Source organism: Gallus gallus, chromosome 1, assembly GCF_016699485.2.
Source record: "Gallus gallus isolate bGalGal1 chromosome 1, bGalGal1.mat.broiler.GRCg7b, whole genome shotgun sequence".
NCBI lineage: Eukaryota > Metazoa > Chordata > Aves > Galliformes > Phasianidae > Gallus > Gallus gallus.
In genome coordinates this window covers 10,825,611-10,841,665 of record NC_052532.1, presented here as the reverse complement: position 1 = coordinate 10,841,665, position 16,055 = coordinate 10,825,611, and the positions used below count along the sequence as shown (strand labels likewise).

At 35.7% G+C, this 16,055-nt stretch overlaps 1 long non-coding RNA gene across 1 annotated transcript in view; it reads right to left on the bottom strand.

The window, feature by feature from the left end:
* LOC112532986 overlaps positions 1-16,055 on the bottom strand; it is a 23,720-nt gene extending 7,665 nt beyond the window's left edge. Inside the window, exons 1-2 of the long non-coding RNA XR_005847325.1 lie at positions 15,921-16,055; positions 265-316 (exon numbers count right to left, since the gene is read on the bottom strand). This is a non-coding gene — a long non-coding RNA (uncharacterized LOC112532986). The remainder of the gene's footprint in view (positions 1-264; positions 317-15,920) is intronic.

Sequence of the window (16,055 nt, the reverse complement as noted above, 5' to 3'; positions counted from 1 at the left end):
TCATCTTTCATTCTTCCCTCAACTCCTTCTTTCCAGACAGTAATACTCAGAAAGTTAGATCATATCCAAGCTACTAAATTGTTCAGTCCCACTGTCTATATGAATTACCAGGATCAAAGATTTTGACCAGTATTACATTAACACCCATTTATCAGTCACGACACAGCCTGTGAGACTGCTATAACTGCTCACCATAACCTCCCAATACTGTAAAGAGAATGGAGAGGAAATATGAAGAAGAAATGAGATACAAATGTCACTTACCAGCACATGGAGCAGAAAAGCTGTGCCAGCTCATTGTAGGACGTTACACATCCTAAGGGTAGATAAAATACTTCTTTCTCAATTGAACAGGAAGAGGAATGCAAAGCTGAAATGCTAAATACAACCCTTACATTTACATTAAGATTATCGGGTCTAATTAACATCAAAGCTACTCAGCTGCACATTGTCCTACAGTTGCACTTGTAAGAAAGTCAGGTTTCAGTTTTGAAGTAACATGACTTTTTTATTGTAACGCCTTTGCATACTTCTAAATAATTCTTCTTCCTTTCAGGGTTTCTAGCTTGGGCTCAGCAATTCCAAATCACGTTTTACTTAGCCAGCTTACACATATTTAATTCTTGTTGTCTTATTTAGTCTTTTAATCCTTTTAGACATTTTAATTCTTTTGCTATCATTGTTTTACTACTGGCAAGAATAACAGGAGGAACATAGGATTATTTTCATTTCCATTCATACTACTTAACACTGCAGGCAGATTAAAAGAATCATGAGTTTGTCTAGGATTTATGATGTTAAAATGCTCAATGTTTACCTGTTGTAGGTTTCTTCTTCTCCCTTCTTCCCTATTTTTTGTCTTCAGATAACTGTGTACGTTTTGTTTGTTTGTTTGTTTGTTTGTTTGTTTAATATCTAAAGCCCAGTAAGCATGACAAAGCAAAAGGCATCATCCTCTTCTGGGATGGGACCTTCTGGGACCTTCACTGTGAAAAAAAAATTCCTTTGGAACAGACTAAGACAGCAAACTTCAATGAAGAGAAAATGTGGTAGAAGGAGAACCAATAATGAGTCTTATGGCCTTGTCACTATATGAGCTTACAGAATGCCTATATTATTGCAATTCTTAGGAAGCCAAATCTGAGTCTTTCAGTATACGAATGATGAAAAAAATAGGGCTTAGCAGCCCTACCTTCAGTGTAAAAGACACAAAAACAGGTACTGCCCAAAGACCTAGTCATCAATGGAGATACGGGAATTTTCAGATTCCAGTTTAGATCTTAGGGAGTTTGAAGTGATGTTTACAGTGGCTTTTTCCTCCCACTGATTCTAAAAGAGCATGGGAGAAACAGGTTCCTAATTGCTTTAAGTATTTAGCACAGATGAAACTCTGCCAGGTCTCTGAGTGCACTTATGGATCCTAGTGTTCTGCCCAAACCCAGGGTTCTACACATGCTGCTACTGGTTCAGAACCTCAAACCAGCCCCAGTGCCATCAGTCCCTGCTCCAGCAAGGCTGCAGAAAGCCATTCTCAGCCATATCAACACCTTGTCCTGCCTGACCATGGTCCCCACTCTGGCTGATGTCCAGATGGGTCTTGGCCCATGCCTGTCCCAACAGCCCTTCCCAGGCATTCTGGTCTGTATCTGACCCTGGTTCCTGTCATGGGGCCCGAATGTGACCCCAACCCCAGGGGCAACATCTTGTTTCCATCCCCAGAGAGCTGTTCAGTGCCTGGGGCAGAGCTGGCCCCTGGCTGGACCCAGCCCACTGTTCCTTGATGTGGTGGATGGACCCTTATTGTGAAGCCCTTCCTAGCTGCCTCAGGGAGACCAGCTGCTCACAGCCCATGGCCCATGGCTCATATAGGCCCATGATAAATGTTAGATTTCAGTTAAAATCTACTGCACATGTGGTGCTTTTTTCCTATCTTTCTCTTCATTCCAGCTCTATTGAATGTTGGGGTTTGGTGCCATGTTATGTTGTCTTTAATTTCTACACTTCACTGAACAGGAGCCAAACTTCCAAGTAGACTTACTTATTTTAATTTCCTTTGCAAAGGAAAACCTAAATTGTTGTTTGAAATTGTCACTTTGTGCTTGTATTTTACTTTCTGTAACGATCAGTTCTTTTCCATTCCAAATAGGCTCCCTGTTTACTTCTAATATTCTTTTTATGAGATGGTCGTTTATCCACTTAAGCCTCTAAAAGGTTTTCTTTGTTTTTTCTCTCTGCATGAGATGAAAGTCTCAGATAATTTTTGTACATTTAACTTAGATAAATTCTAGCCGAACAAAAAGAAGTTCTTGAGCTCTTTACTCCAGTTAGCTCCTGACCCATCCTGCTGAAGTCATTTAGAGGAGAATGAGCCTAGAATGGTAATTCGTCCCCCTGTTTGCACAATGTATTCGTAAAGTGATTTATACTACTCCAGTCAAAATGCAAGCACTTCTGTTGATATTGAGTTTAATTGAGCACAGTAATGACTAAAGGCTCTTAAAGGTCACTGCATCCAGATGTTCAACTATTAGTCACCATCACCCAACAAACTTTCTACAGTAAATAAAGATAAAATAAGGAAACACTGCAACCTTCAACAAAATTAGTGTGTGACTGGTAGGATTATATACTTCTGCTTTCTGGTCAGCTATGTTAAATTACACCAGAGAACAAAATCTTACTGAAAGTAAATTTTACCCTATAAGGAAGAACCGGCCTTTGCTTTATTCAGGCAAGTAGGCTTTACTTTCGTGACTAATTCAATCACAGATTTAAACTTACAGTCTTTATAATTATTCTGATACTTTAACCATTGCATAATAGTAGTATTTCTTGTTGAACAGTACAGTGGATGTGCAACCTTGCCTTTGAAAGTTTAAGCAATTCACAGTGCATTTCTTATCACAGTTTAGGATACACAGCCTAGCAACTAACATAAAAAAGTCTTTTCTTCTTTGATCTCAAAAACTAATCCTATTGGAATCAAGGTTAGCATTCATTAGTTCAGTTAGTTTTTTGATCTTTTAAAATCAATTTTTGCAGAAATAATAATATCAGGAACCCAGTTGTTATAAACTGACTACCTCTGATTGTATTTCATATTCTTGCATTTTATTTAAAAGTCAATCTAGAATAACTTTTCATATTTATTTTTTTTTTCTGTTGTCTCCTGAAATACATAGATTGCTTCAAAAGTAATGTCTTCAATTTGTTTCCATGGAAATTACAACCAATACAAAGACCATAATAGGAGGCATTACTTTTGGAACAGCCCTTGTATGTGCAAAGGCATTTCAGGTTTCTGTAAGAGCGCTATATTTCAGATTCTTATAGTGCACACTTAGTCAGTTCAAAAAATACAAAGAAATTCTCAACACTTAGAAACTAGTCCAAGATTTAGTTTTAGGAACTGACAAATAAATAAATAAATAAATAAATAAAACACAAAAAACATTGAAATTATTTTAATTTTAGGAGAACTTAAAATCAAAAGATTTTTAATGTCAGTGACATTTTGCCCTCAGCTTTCTCTTGTAGATGTAAATTGGTGATAATTATTCATTCAGAGAGATGACACAAAGGTAACTGGAAATCAAAGCTACCACTGATCAACCACTCATCATTAAATCGCGTGCAAATTATTTTCATACATAATTGGAATTAACATAGGCAACATCACTTAGATACTTTTGTTTATCATGTTACTCTTACAGAAATGCTATAAGAAATCTTTAATTTTAATTAGATATATACCATGGAAAATTCCTACACTTCAAAAGGAAACCAATGTTATTGAATTTTCTTTTCAGTCCATCTTTACAGTGTTTCATCCAAAAGACTGTGATCCTTATTTATCAGCACTCTGCTTCCCCAGTGAGATAAACAGCATTCTTTAGAAGATATATTGCCAGACTTTACAGTAGAATTCATTTGCTGGAGTGATAAATCTAGAGCTAAGCCTGAATGCAGTTTCATTTAATCCAAGAACATTGTCACAATTTATGTAATGGGCCGCTCTAAAGGTTAACAAGAAAACATCCTATCTCTTTTTTTAAATGTCATCCAAATATTTTATAGATTTCTCCCCATCTCCTGTTGTAGACCCTTTAGTTGAATTAGCGCAGCTGTCTGAGAGATCAGATTTAAGGACTTTCAGTGTTCCCTTGATGTCAGAATGGATGCCTCAGGAGTTCTGCTAGGCAAAAGGTAAAGTAGACTAGTGCAGCGTATTTTCTAAACACATTATATAGAAAGAAGTGACAGGAGGTAGGTAAGAATTCTCTCTATATATTAGGAGGCTTTTAAAATCCTGGAAGCAAGCAGATGCAGATAAAATGCAGTGAAACAGTGCTATCCTTTGTTAACAGTGATATTGAATGGCAATAAGCTTACCTTGCAAACGAGTATTTTGAGACTGGATGAAAATCTGACCTCTAGCCATACGGCAAGGAAAAAGTATTCCATGCTCTTGATACACTTATCTTTGCTAGCCAGTTTTCTAAAATTAATCTTGTAGTCTACAATGGAGTACATTGCTGTTCTTTGGGCTAGATGATCAGAGGTTGTCAGTTTTCTGCATCTCCACAAATGAAAGCATTCAGTCATAGACAACTTAGAATCATAGAATCACCAAGGTTGGAAAAAAAATTCAAGATCATCCAGTCAAACCATCCCACTGTCACCAATAGTTATCACTAAGCCATGTCCCTCAACACAACGTACTTCAGACAGTCTTTCAGCCACTCTGCCCCAAGCCTGTAACATTGCCTGGGGTTGCTGTGGCCAAAGTGCAGGACTCAGCACTTGGTCTAGTTGAACCTCATCCCATTGGCTTCAGACTGTCCAGATCCTTCTGTAGGCCCTTCTTACTCCCAGGCAGATTGACACTTCCAGCCAATTTAGTGTCATCTGCAGACTTACTGAGGGTGCACTCAATCTCCTCATCCAGGTCATCAATAAAGATATTGAAAAGGACAGGCCACAGGATCGACCTATGGGGAACACCACTCATGACCGGTCAGCAACAGGATTTAACTCCATTCACCACCACTCTCTGGGCCTGGCCCTCCAGACAGTTCTTTACCCAGCAAAGAGCATACCTGTCCATGCCAAGAGCTGCCAGCTTCTCTGGGACAATACTATGAGAGACAGTGTTGAAGGCTTTGCTGAAGTCAAGGTAGACCACATCAACAGCCTTTCCCTCATCCACCACATGGGTCACTAGATTATGGAAGGAGATCAGGTTGGTCAAGCAGGACCTGCCCCTCATGAATCCAAACTTCACCAACATACATGAAAACAAATTACTGAAATAAAGGAGCAAAAATTTTCTTTTCCTTTCTCCCCATAAAGGACAGCTGTACTCTAAGTAGGCTTCTTAGCTCAAGGGTCATATTAACTGATTAGGAAATATGTCCTCTGATTGTCCAGCTACTGGTATTGATGCACTAAGGGAAATTCAAAAACTATAGTGTGATCATCTGAAACACTAACTCCTGCAGTAAAGAGGGAAATCTATCACAAATTTCTGACTATTATACAGAAGATGAAATATATTCTTAAAAAATAAAAAAGTAAAAAATAAAAAATAGAAAAGTGTTCTCCATTCAACTCTTCTAAATAAGAGCTCTTAGAAAATGATTTTTTCATAATCTTTTTTTTTTTTTCATGATCTCCTTCCATGTTGTCATGGTTTTGTAGGTAACTCCGTGACACATGTAAAGCAACTCCATGTATGTACCAACAGTATTCTTATTTCTGTCTTAGTTCTCAAATGGTGTGGTTAGAAAGTAGTCAGATGAGTCCTTTATCTGTCTAATCTTATTCTAGAAAATAAGTCAGTATTGATAGGATACGTACATATGTAAAATAAAGACCATTTTTTTTGTGTGTGTGCTAATAAACCCTATTATGACCTATTCTTGTCTTGCAAATGCCTGAAGAAATGGGCAAGAGAAGGGGCTGGAGCTAAACTATGTATCCAAGTTTTGAACTGACAGATCCATAATCTTTTTGTTGTGTCATAGGTGAATAGTTAAATCTTATTTAGAATTTCATGGGATTTAAGATTTATTTAGCATATTGGCCATTTTCACATCAGCAGGGTGACTCAAGGGCAAGCAGACTTTTCAAAAACTATACAGCATTTCTGTATCAGTTTTTCTATAGCCAATTGCTTTCCACTTCTGAATCATCAGTTGTAATATTTAAGGATGGCACCCTCTAAAGGTGTTTTATAAATCATTGTCATATTTTGGTCAGTTATAGGCACAGAGATGTGTTTCATGCAGACATAAGACTTTTAAAAACTGTAGATGATCTTACTCTAGTGTCTTAAATGAGCAATATCACGTAAGTGGTGCAAAGGTATGTTACAGGTATACATTAAAGCACCTAAAAAGTGAACCAGATAAAGCAGCTAAAAGTGTTATCCTATACTGCTACCACTGGCATTTGCCAAAATAAATGGAACTTACTTTACTAGAAATTGTCATCAGTTTTTCATTTGTGCTGTAAAATTAGCAACTCCAGCATTGTTGGGAACAGGGAGGAGAAAACACATAACAGTTTGAAGTTTTCTGAGCTTTAAAAATGTTTTTTCAAACACTTGGTGTTTTACTACATTAGCTTAAGCATTGTGAAACATCCCATCCACCCTTGTAATTAAGCTACTGTTTATTTGTTTTTATGGAGTTTAAATTAAAACCATGATTTTTCCTACCTAAAGGGAAGCCAGGGTTGAGCAAACTTCAAGAAAATCATAAAAGAGAAACTTCTGTATGATGTTGCTTGTTTTTCCTATAAAATATAAAGGGTGAAATCCTAGCCTATTGAAGTCATTGGGAGATTTGTAATTGACTTTGAAAGGCTGAGATTTTACCCTTAAGAAACATGGCTAATTTTTCCAAAAACACTGTCCGATTTGGAGTTTCTTGTATTTGTCTGCTTGATCCTTTGACTGTGCTGAGCTTTAAAGCTGTAGAACTCAGAGTTGCTGATGCTCAGCACCTCTAAAATAAGCCCTCACTTGTCTTAATTTAGATGCTTAAATCACCAATGCAATAAGAATTAAAAGCTGCCTTTGGAAATTTTTAGCCTACTTCTTTAAAAAGGGTTTAAAAAAGCCTTGCTGTGCATATCAAAAGCTTTGTTGTTGTTATTAAAATAAGCTGTGTAGAATAAATTGAGAGCAGAAGTGAAAATTGGCAAAAAATACAATGGTGAAAATTGCAGATTTTCAGTGCTGCCCTGGTTTTATAACCCTACCTCATTGGATATGATGAAAAAGGGAAAAGAGCTAGTGAAATACTTCCATCAGACTCTATTAGGAGATATGAAGAGTCTGAAACTACAGAAAACAGAAGCGACACATTTAAAGCATTTGCAAAGGAGAGGTAGAGAGGATGGATATATTTAAAGGGCACATTTAAATTTAGATTGTCAGCTTCAGATTGTTTAAACAATTTCCTCATCACAGACTAATTTCTTCTTTCTGAACTCATGTGTTTTCCATGTTGCTATCAATCATTAGCAATACAAACCTCTAAGTAACATCATATGTAATTGCCTGTAAAAAAATCCTTGGTATGGATTGAAATCTTGAAAGGTATAGAATTATCTCTGCTTTGTCTATCTCCAGCAGATGTTATGAGGATTTTTTAAGCTTTCTCTTTTGCTGCAACAGAGGGGCCCAGTAGAGGAGAAAAAGGGAGAATTTTCTGAGAAGGGAGAAAGAAAAATCCCAAATTCAATTCACAATTCATCTGACTTCTTACTAGGATAGATTTAAAAGAAGAAATGTATCATGTCTCCATGCTGGTAGAAGTAGAAGAGGTTCAAGGCTGCTCCAAAATGCCTTTGTTCCACTGGAGGCATGGACTATTTGTGAGAACAATCCAATGTGGATCCTTGTTATATTGCACTGTAGCAAATGCCTATGAAGATATCTGAAACACCCATGGGTATGCTGCCCACTTCATCCAAAATCCAACTCCTTCCTTTATGCTGACTCAAAAAAGAAGGCAAAGGCCATACTAGGATGGAATGCGTTGCCAAACTAAGACAGTTATGGGGCACCGTATTCTTACAGACATGGGAATACAAAGATTGATGTGATTAGCATCACCTTTGACTCCTTCTCAATAACCTGATACAGCTGAGGTGTAAGTGCAAGTTCAGAGCAAAATTTAAACTCATACCTTTGGCGCCTTAGAAGCTGGAACTGCCAACTCTGTCACAAGACCTTTACCCCTATCCAGATTTTACACTCCTAAACCAAAGAACTGGCATATCTAACTAATGAACTGAAATGGTTTGATGGTATATCAGAGACAGAACATGTCCAGCAGGGAAAATATTAATGATGGGGACAGTCTGACTTGACGGGTGATTCTTCTTCTCATGTGTGGCCTAAGTAGACAAGAACTGCATTCTGCATTCAAGCAGATGTCTTTCTTTTCTTAAGCACACTGCAAAAAGTAATTAATTTTAAAATTTTCAGCTGTGATACATTTAGATCACCTTAGCTTAGTGGAAAATTTACCTCCTGAAAATAATTTCTGACCACTTACTATTGGTCTGAACTCAACAAGACGAGATTTTATGGTCGGTAAAAGTAAAGTCTTCATAAGAATGACTATATATACATACAGAATTTGTCTCTGTATTTAAAAATCTCCACATCTTGTGTTTTTTTTTTAAAAAAAGGTCAGTCTGAGAAATAGTTGAGGTTTAAAAGTTTCAACATGCTATGGAAATAATTGACACTGTACTGCAATGTACAGTCTTGTTCCAGACAAAACAAGATACATAACTTAAAAATTGCCTGATGAGCACACTTACATAGGATTGAGGTTCTCTTTTTATTATGAACTTGTTGAAGACTTTATTCTGTTTCCAGTTTGTTTTACACAGTTTTAGGTATAATTGTGCAGAATGTAATTAAACTGAGAGATAATAAACTTTTGTGGGTTTTGAAAATTTTGTAAGCAAAGGATAAATCAAAATATTAACCCCAAATTAATTAGATCATGAAGACTTTTTATATTTTATTAATATATAAACCAAGAACATACTTACTATTTAAAGTTTATATTGGGTAATGCCCAATTATAAACGATATAATAAAGAAAATAAAAGTTTGACATTTCCTTATCCTAGAAAACTTTCGTATCTGTTGTCTATAACTGCAGTTTCTAAAAGTAAGTTGTAACTTATGTCCTGCTGAAAATATATAAAGTATTTAAAATAGTAACATTCTTTTAAATGAAAGACATTCCAACAAGCGCTAGAAATAATGGATATAGGCAAATATTTTGCAGTGTGCAACAGTGAAATACGTAGATCATGTGTATAACCTGAAAAATCTGTTAAAATTTGTTATCTGTACTGTCAAGAACATGCAGACACGTGTTTATGCTTGAGAGGATAGTTATAAATGTGTGCAAATGGAAGCTCAACAGAGCTGGGCCTAACGCCATTATACACTTTGAAATAATGATCTCAGAAAGAAAAAATCTTTTACAGTAAGTCCTACATATAGGATTTATTATAGGAAATCCGTGATGAAAATGAAATTAGACTAAATATACAGATGTATATGTATAACAAAGTACTACACATGTAAGAGGTATTAAAGGCAAAAACATGTTATTTACAGTAGAGGAACTTTTAATAAAGAAAACAAAAGTTTGCAAGACAAATGTCAAATAAAAGTTTTAATTTAATTACATATGATCTATATTCAAATTGTCACACACATATGTATGTCTTTGCATTTTGTTATGGACTTTCAGCAAAAGGAAAATAATAATACATGAATTACACTAACTTTCCCTTTGACTCCTTTGTAAACCCAAAGGAAATCAGAGAGTCTGTTACCGTCATTAGTGTGCTAATTAGTCTTCTTGAAGACAGACAGGAATGCAAATAGTGCTGTTTTTCCATAAAGGTATGAGATGACGTATCTGTGACCACTTCCACATTACCAGAAAGTGATTTTCCAACTCTGTTATCACACCAATTCACCATACAAAAAAGCATGTCAACAGATCATGTCCCAAAATAGCTGAATGTTTTAAACAACTTCATCCCAAAATCTGAGTAATCTGTACCAAATTCTGCTCTCCAATATATTTTGGAATATTTTATCAAGGAAAGGTGTTTACCAGTAAGACATTCTTATGTGGAACATAGACAATACAAGCACTTCCGCTTCAGTAATTAATTTCAATTTATATGTTGAATCTTAAGGGCAATTAAGATTATTTTGAACAAGAATACCTTGCCAAATGGGTAAACAGAATGGCCTGAAGATTTGCATCAACATCGTGTAAGAGTGGAGGAAATCACAGTTTAGATTTTTCCACATCTGGAGTTGGCTAAAGCAGAACAATAAGTTGTTCTGAAGATAGACTGAAAACAGTGGCTCATTGACATCTTCTTTCCATATCTATAAAATATATAAAATAAGTACATGTTTTCCTAACAAAACTACATATATCATTAACCATACTTACAATTGCATTGCTGGAAAAAAAAAAAATTACAATGGCAAGAATAACTCAATATGAAGACTATATTTTTAATTTGATCTCCATTTTCAACATTGGTTTCTAAATTCATTTTCTTGTAACAACACTGGAAAAAACAATTGATCAATAAAATAAACAACATTTAAACCAAGATTGAAGTGGCACTGAGAAATTATAACTGCATCTTCTATGCAAATATATTTATGTCATTAAAAAAAGCTATATTAACTATTAGAATTAGGCATTTTCTCACTGCACTTATGAACTCAAGATTTGTATGTGTTTATGTATGAAGTGGGGTCAAAAAGCTCTACAGTTAAATCACATTAATTAGTAGAGTTCTTGGATGGATATTCTGAACAGTATATGAATATGTTTTCCTTTAAAACTCAGCCATTCTAATTCAAAATTGTATTTCAGTCTGCCTCTAAATTTGAACTCAACAGCTTTTTTCACAAGCCAAAAAATTCTTTTTAGGTATGATATTTGCTTAAATGTACTCCTATATTCTATGGTTTAATCTTAAAATAGCCATAGTAATGTGTAACAATAGCTCTGAGAATGAGACACATTTGCTGTTCTTTGTTCACAGGAAATGCTACTACTTGGCATTATTCTTCACTCCTCCAGTAAAAACATGATTGTGATAATTATGAAAAAAAATTGAAGTAATATTTTACCTGTTATTATTACTTTTCTTTTTCCAGTGATAGTGCTGCTACTTTACTACAAAAATACAGAGTCATTGGAATAGTAAAAATAAATAGTTGACATGGAAGTGTGTATGAAACAAAAGTGTGCCATAGAATTCCTCTATGTAGAAAAATTGCACATACTGACATTTATTGATACTTGCTGAACATTTATGGAGACCAACAAGTGTGGGCACTGTGAGGTGGGGGAGGGGGGGGATACGTTTTAGCATTGGCAGATGTGACAGTGGGCCATCTCCATTGGTGAAGATTTTTATGAATGCAAAATACACAGCTAATGGTGGTAAGTATGTTGAAAAATAGTGTTTGTAGTTGAGAATTTGCTTTATCAAATGGTGTTATTGCGCCCATTATATCTGTTGTGGTTTCCATGGAAATAAATAGGAGACATTGTTTTTGGAGCAACCTACATTGTATGAATAAATGGGATAGAGAAGTCATCAATAGAATTCTTAGGGAAAGATTAATAGAATCTCTATCAGTGTTTAATGGAAACATTTTTTCAAGATTATAATGGCCTACATATACCTCTGAGAAAGTAAAGCAATATTGTCCTAGATTCAGTACAAATACACAGTGACAGTACATGTTTTGTAAGGTTTGCACTCTGTAAATACATGAATGAAAGAAGACAGTGACTGCACAGCTTGTAGAAAAAATAAGACATCAAGAATAGAAATAGAAAGTGGCTTTGTGAGCGTCAGGATAGTGCCATGTTAACTGCTTCATTTTCCTTTGGCAGAGCTGCTATACTCATAGTAATGCTGTTGAACTTCAGATACAAGACTCTGGATAGTAATAAAAAGTGATTACTAATGTAGTTCAACTTTTATGCCACATGTGACTTTGTCACATTTTCACATAGACACTGGTTCTATGAAAAAACTAACAACTTAAGTATTAAGTGAAACAGGTACTCCATGTACTCCCCCACTAATCATCTGTCTGTTCAAAGCAATTGTTAATTGCTTTGATGTCTGATGTCTGCTGATTTTGAAAATAGGACTACTAAATTTATTTTGCTCTCCTATGAGTTCTTACTTTGTACATATTTGAAAGTCCATTTTTTTTGCTTCTATTTCCTGACCTGGAGAAGATTAGGCATCATTATTTTTAGAATGAAACTCCAAGAAATTCTTCAAAGGATTTTCAAAATGAAAAGAAAGATGTATCTGATATCTCCTATACCTAGGAGTAGCCTTCCCTTTCCTTCCCGTTCCATTCCTTTCTTCTTTCCAGAACAAATAAATTTAAGTGATTTTGAAGAAGAAAATAGCTATATACACTAAGGGATCAGTGAGAAACACACAACTTCTGAAGACCATCCATGAGATAAAAGAAAGATTAAAGCACATAATTACAGCAGTGTGGTAAACTGGCCTGAGATTTGGGCTATTTGGTTTCAACAAAGATGGAGAATCATAAGAAGGGACTGAAGAACACACAGAGCTTTCAATCACCAACCTGTTGTATAGCTTGTAGCATTATCCTGTAAAAAGATCCTGGTTCAAGGTCTGTTTTTAAATTTTTGAATTACTCTTCTCTAACTAATTTAGGAGTCTCAAGCTTATCATTGCTTGTAAAAGTACAGCTGTTCCATCCATCATCAACTTGCTAATAGGCAGTTGTGCAACTCTCAGGAGCCTATCATAAGAAATAAGAGCAGTAGGTAGCTGCTACAGCTGGAATCCCATTCTACCTCAGCAGCTTCTTAACAACATTCTCAGATGTGTAAATGATCCATTAGCAACCCAAGGGCATTGCTACAAGAATAAAAAGCTACCATCACACATTGAGATGAACCTTTCACACTGTCATGAGAAACTGCTGGAATAGAAAATCCCTGTGCACCAAATCAGTAGAGCACAGGTCAGGAGAAAAAAAATTGCTAACAAATATCAAAGATAATGATGAAAACCCACTGAGATTTAATGGAGAACTGCTCTCCTGCATGAGAAACTTTATGGGAACATTCCTATCTGTATCTTTTCTTCTTAATCTTAGAGTGTTTATAACACCTCAGTTGTTACCTTTATTGCAGAATTAACTGCTCAGTCCAGCACATAAGCCATGGTTGCTTTCCTCTGACTAACTGTTTCTGACCTGCCTCAAAGCCTACTTTGATCTTCCTGTTGTACTTATTACATTTAGTCATTTCCCTTCTATTTGGCAGCCAGTTTCTCCCTGGACCCCATGACTGTTCTGCACTGCTCATTTCTCAAATTGCTCTGTCAGCAGCCCCACTGGCAGATCTGTTTCCTCATTACTGGCCATTACATCAGGACTCCCATTTCTTCATGTTTACATCTGTATTTATTTGTAAGAACTTTTGTCTGCCACACTCAGACTAACTGTTTAGGATTAACACTTTTATGCTACAAGCCTGAGTTTTGGTCTCACTCATTCTGTTCTTTTGACATATAATCTAGAATAACTTGTCTGATAAATTCAATACGATCCAAGAAAGCTTTCTACGCAACTTCCTATAATAATCACAGCTAACTACATTCTCATACTGCTTGATGCTCATGTACCTGTAGCTTAAAATCATTTGAGACTTTTTTCTAAATTTTTCATCATCCATGCTTGAGAAAGTTCTGTTTTTACCCTCACACCTTTCTAATTCTAAACCATTGTCTTCCTAACACCTTTATTGCATCTGAATGTATATCTTTTAGGTTTAATAAGTGAACAAAACCTCTGTGCTAGCCATTCCCTTTGTTGATGCACAGATCATATCATTTCAGCATCTCTTTCTACTTTCCAGTCCATATATCGCATAGTCATTGCCAGCCACTCTCAATGTGTATTCCATGTTGATTTCTTACCAGTCTCTTATTTTTTCAACCCCACTACAGCTCCCATGCTAATTCCTTCAGTTCATAGACATATTGTTGGTAGTACAGACCAGCTACCTGGTTTAATTCAATCAGTTTTAAAAGCCAGTCAAACAGACAAACAAACAAAAGAAAGCAAGACATTTTTAAAAAAGATACAAAGACAGAAAAACCCAGGACAGTTTTAATATGCTCTTCTGCTAGGTAATTGTCTGATCTCGGTGTCATGATTTCCTCTCCTCTCATGAGTTTCTGGCTTGTGACACATTGAAAATGACATATCCTTAGAACAATATTTTTGTGAGAATCCTATAATCAAATCCCTGAAAATAAAACAGATAGTAATAATAAAGGCATTTTTGTTTGTGTGTTTTTGTAACATAAAAGGCAAATTTATTTCTAGAGATTCAAGTGAACTTTCAAATATATTGGTAAAATCTTTGGTTTAGATTGCACTTCCCGCTACACAACAGGGATCCATTCACATATCCATCTTTAAACAGTCACAAATTCTCCGGGGCATTCACAACAGACCAAACAAAACAAACAAACAAACAAAAACACACAAAAAATGCACCCCTAAACTACTTCAGAGGCTTGTGAAGACACAGATCATGTCACTTGATCTTGTCTCGTTGTTTTTCTGGATGGCTGCAACACCCACGACTGCACTTTCACTTCCTGATCATTGTTCTGGAAACAGAATGCTGTTGATGACTCAACATCACCTTCAGAAACTACAACTGTTCTTCTCTGTGGAGTTTAGTTTCTGTTCGGTTTCTTTTGGCGAGATAATTTTAATGTATTCTCTATGCCTAACAAATCGTGGAGTAATATTAACAAATATTACTTTTCAAGCATGAAGAATAAACATCTATAATAAAAATTTTCTGCTATCTAGACTGTTTCAAGTACAGCTATTTTACATGTATCCACTTCTTTTGTTGCTCTTTTTTATTTCTGGAATATGTAAATTGTAAAGCTGACTAAGAGTGCAAGATGTTAAGAAATCTAGGTGTGATTTATTTAACTAAATATAGATGGCTGTGTCTAAGCTAGCTATCAAGGCCCCCTTTACTCTCAGTGGAAAGAAGTGGTCATGTCAGTGTCATTATTCATTTAATCATAAGTAGGATATCTAAAACAGATCAGGGAAATATGTAGTGATTATTTCAGATGTTGAAAGCTACACTATGCTTATGTAATATTAATGGAGAAAAATCTAAATTTAGAATTTAACCCTTTATTGGCATTTTGGGCCTCACTGTTCACTAGCAACAACTATACTAATACAGAAAACATTTTCTGAATAACACTTTTCAAGAAAACAAAGTGATTGATCAAGTGAATGAAGATCAGATATGATTTAATTTATTTGCTCCAAATTAACTTGGTAATTAGGACAGAAAATCTAAACTGTGCAGGATTGGACTAAAGCCACAAACAGCCACAGGACAACTCTGCATTAAACAGAGGGCTGAGGTAGAGGTAGATGCTGTCTTCCTTTTCTTTCGTGAAAACTTCCTTTCTGCTTCACAGCCTACTATCACTGCTGACTCAGAACTCAGAGATACTATGCCATCCAGAAAGCAGGATTTGAAAGATTGAAAGCAAATCAGTCCATTCTGTTTCTCCCCTCTCTCATTTGTTAATAATTACAAAAAATGAATTCCTAGTAACCATGTAAATTTGAATAATTGCTTATGTCATTCACAGTAAGTTATACGCCATGTGTTCACTCAAAACATAAGTTAGTTCTGAGATAGTTTAAAAATATTGCTTATAAGAGTCAGGTTTTTTCTACAGAATGCATGACACATTCTTGTGGTAGATCTTACTGGAATGATGTTCCAGGTGCAAGAAGGCCAGTCTTGGTAGTGTTGTAGTAGGCGTCTTGCGGGAGCACAGGATGTACGGGACAGGCCTCTCCCTAAGCACAGAGAGACAGTGCTATCGTGCTGACCTTGATGCAG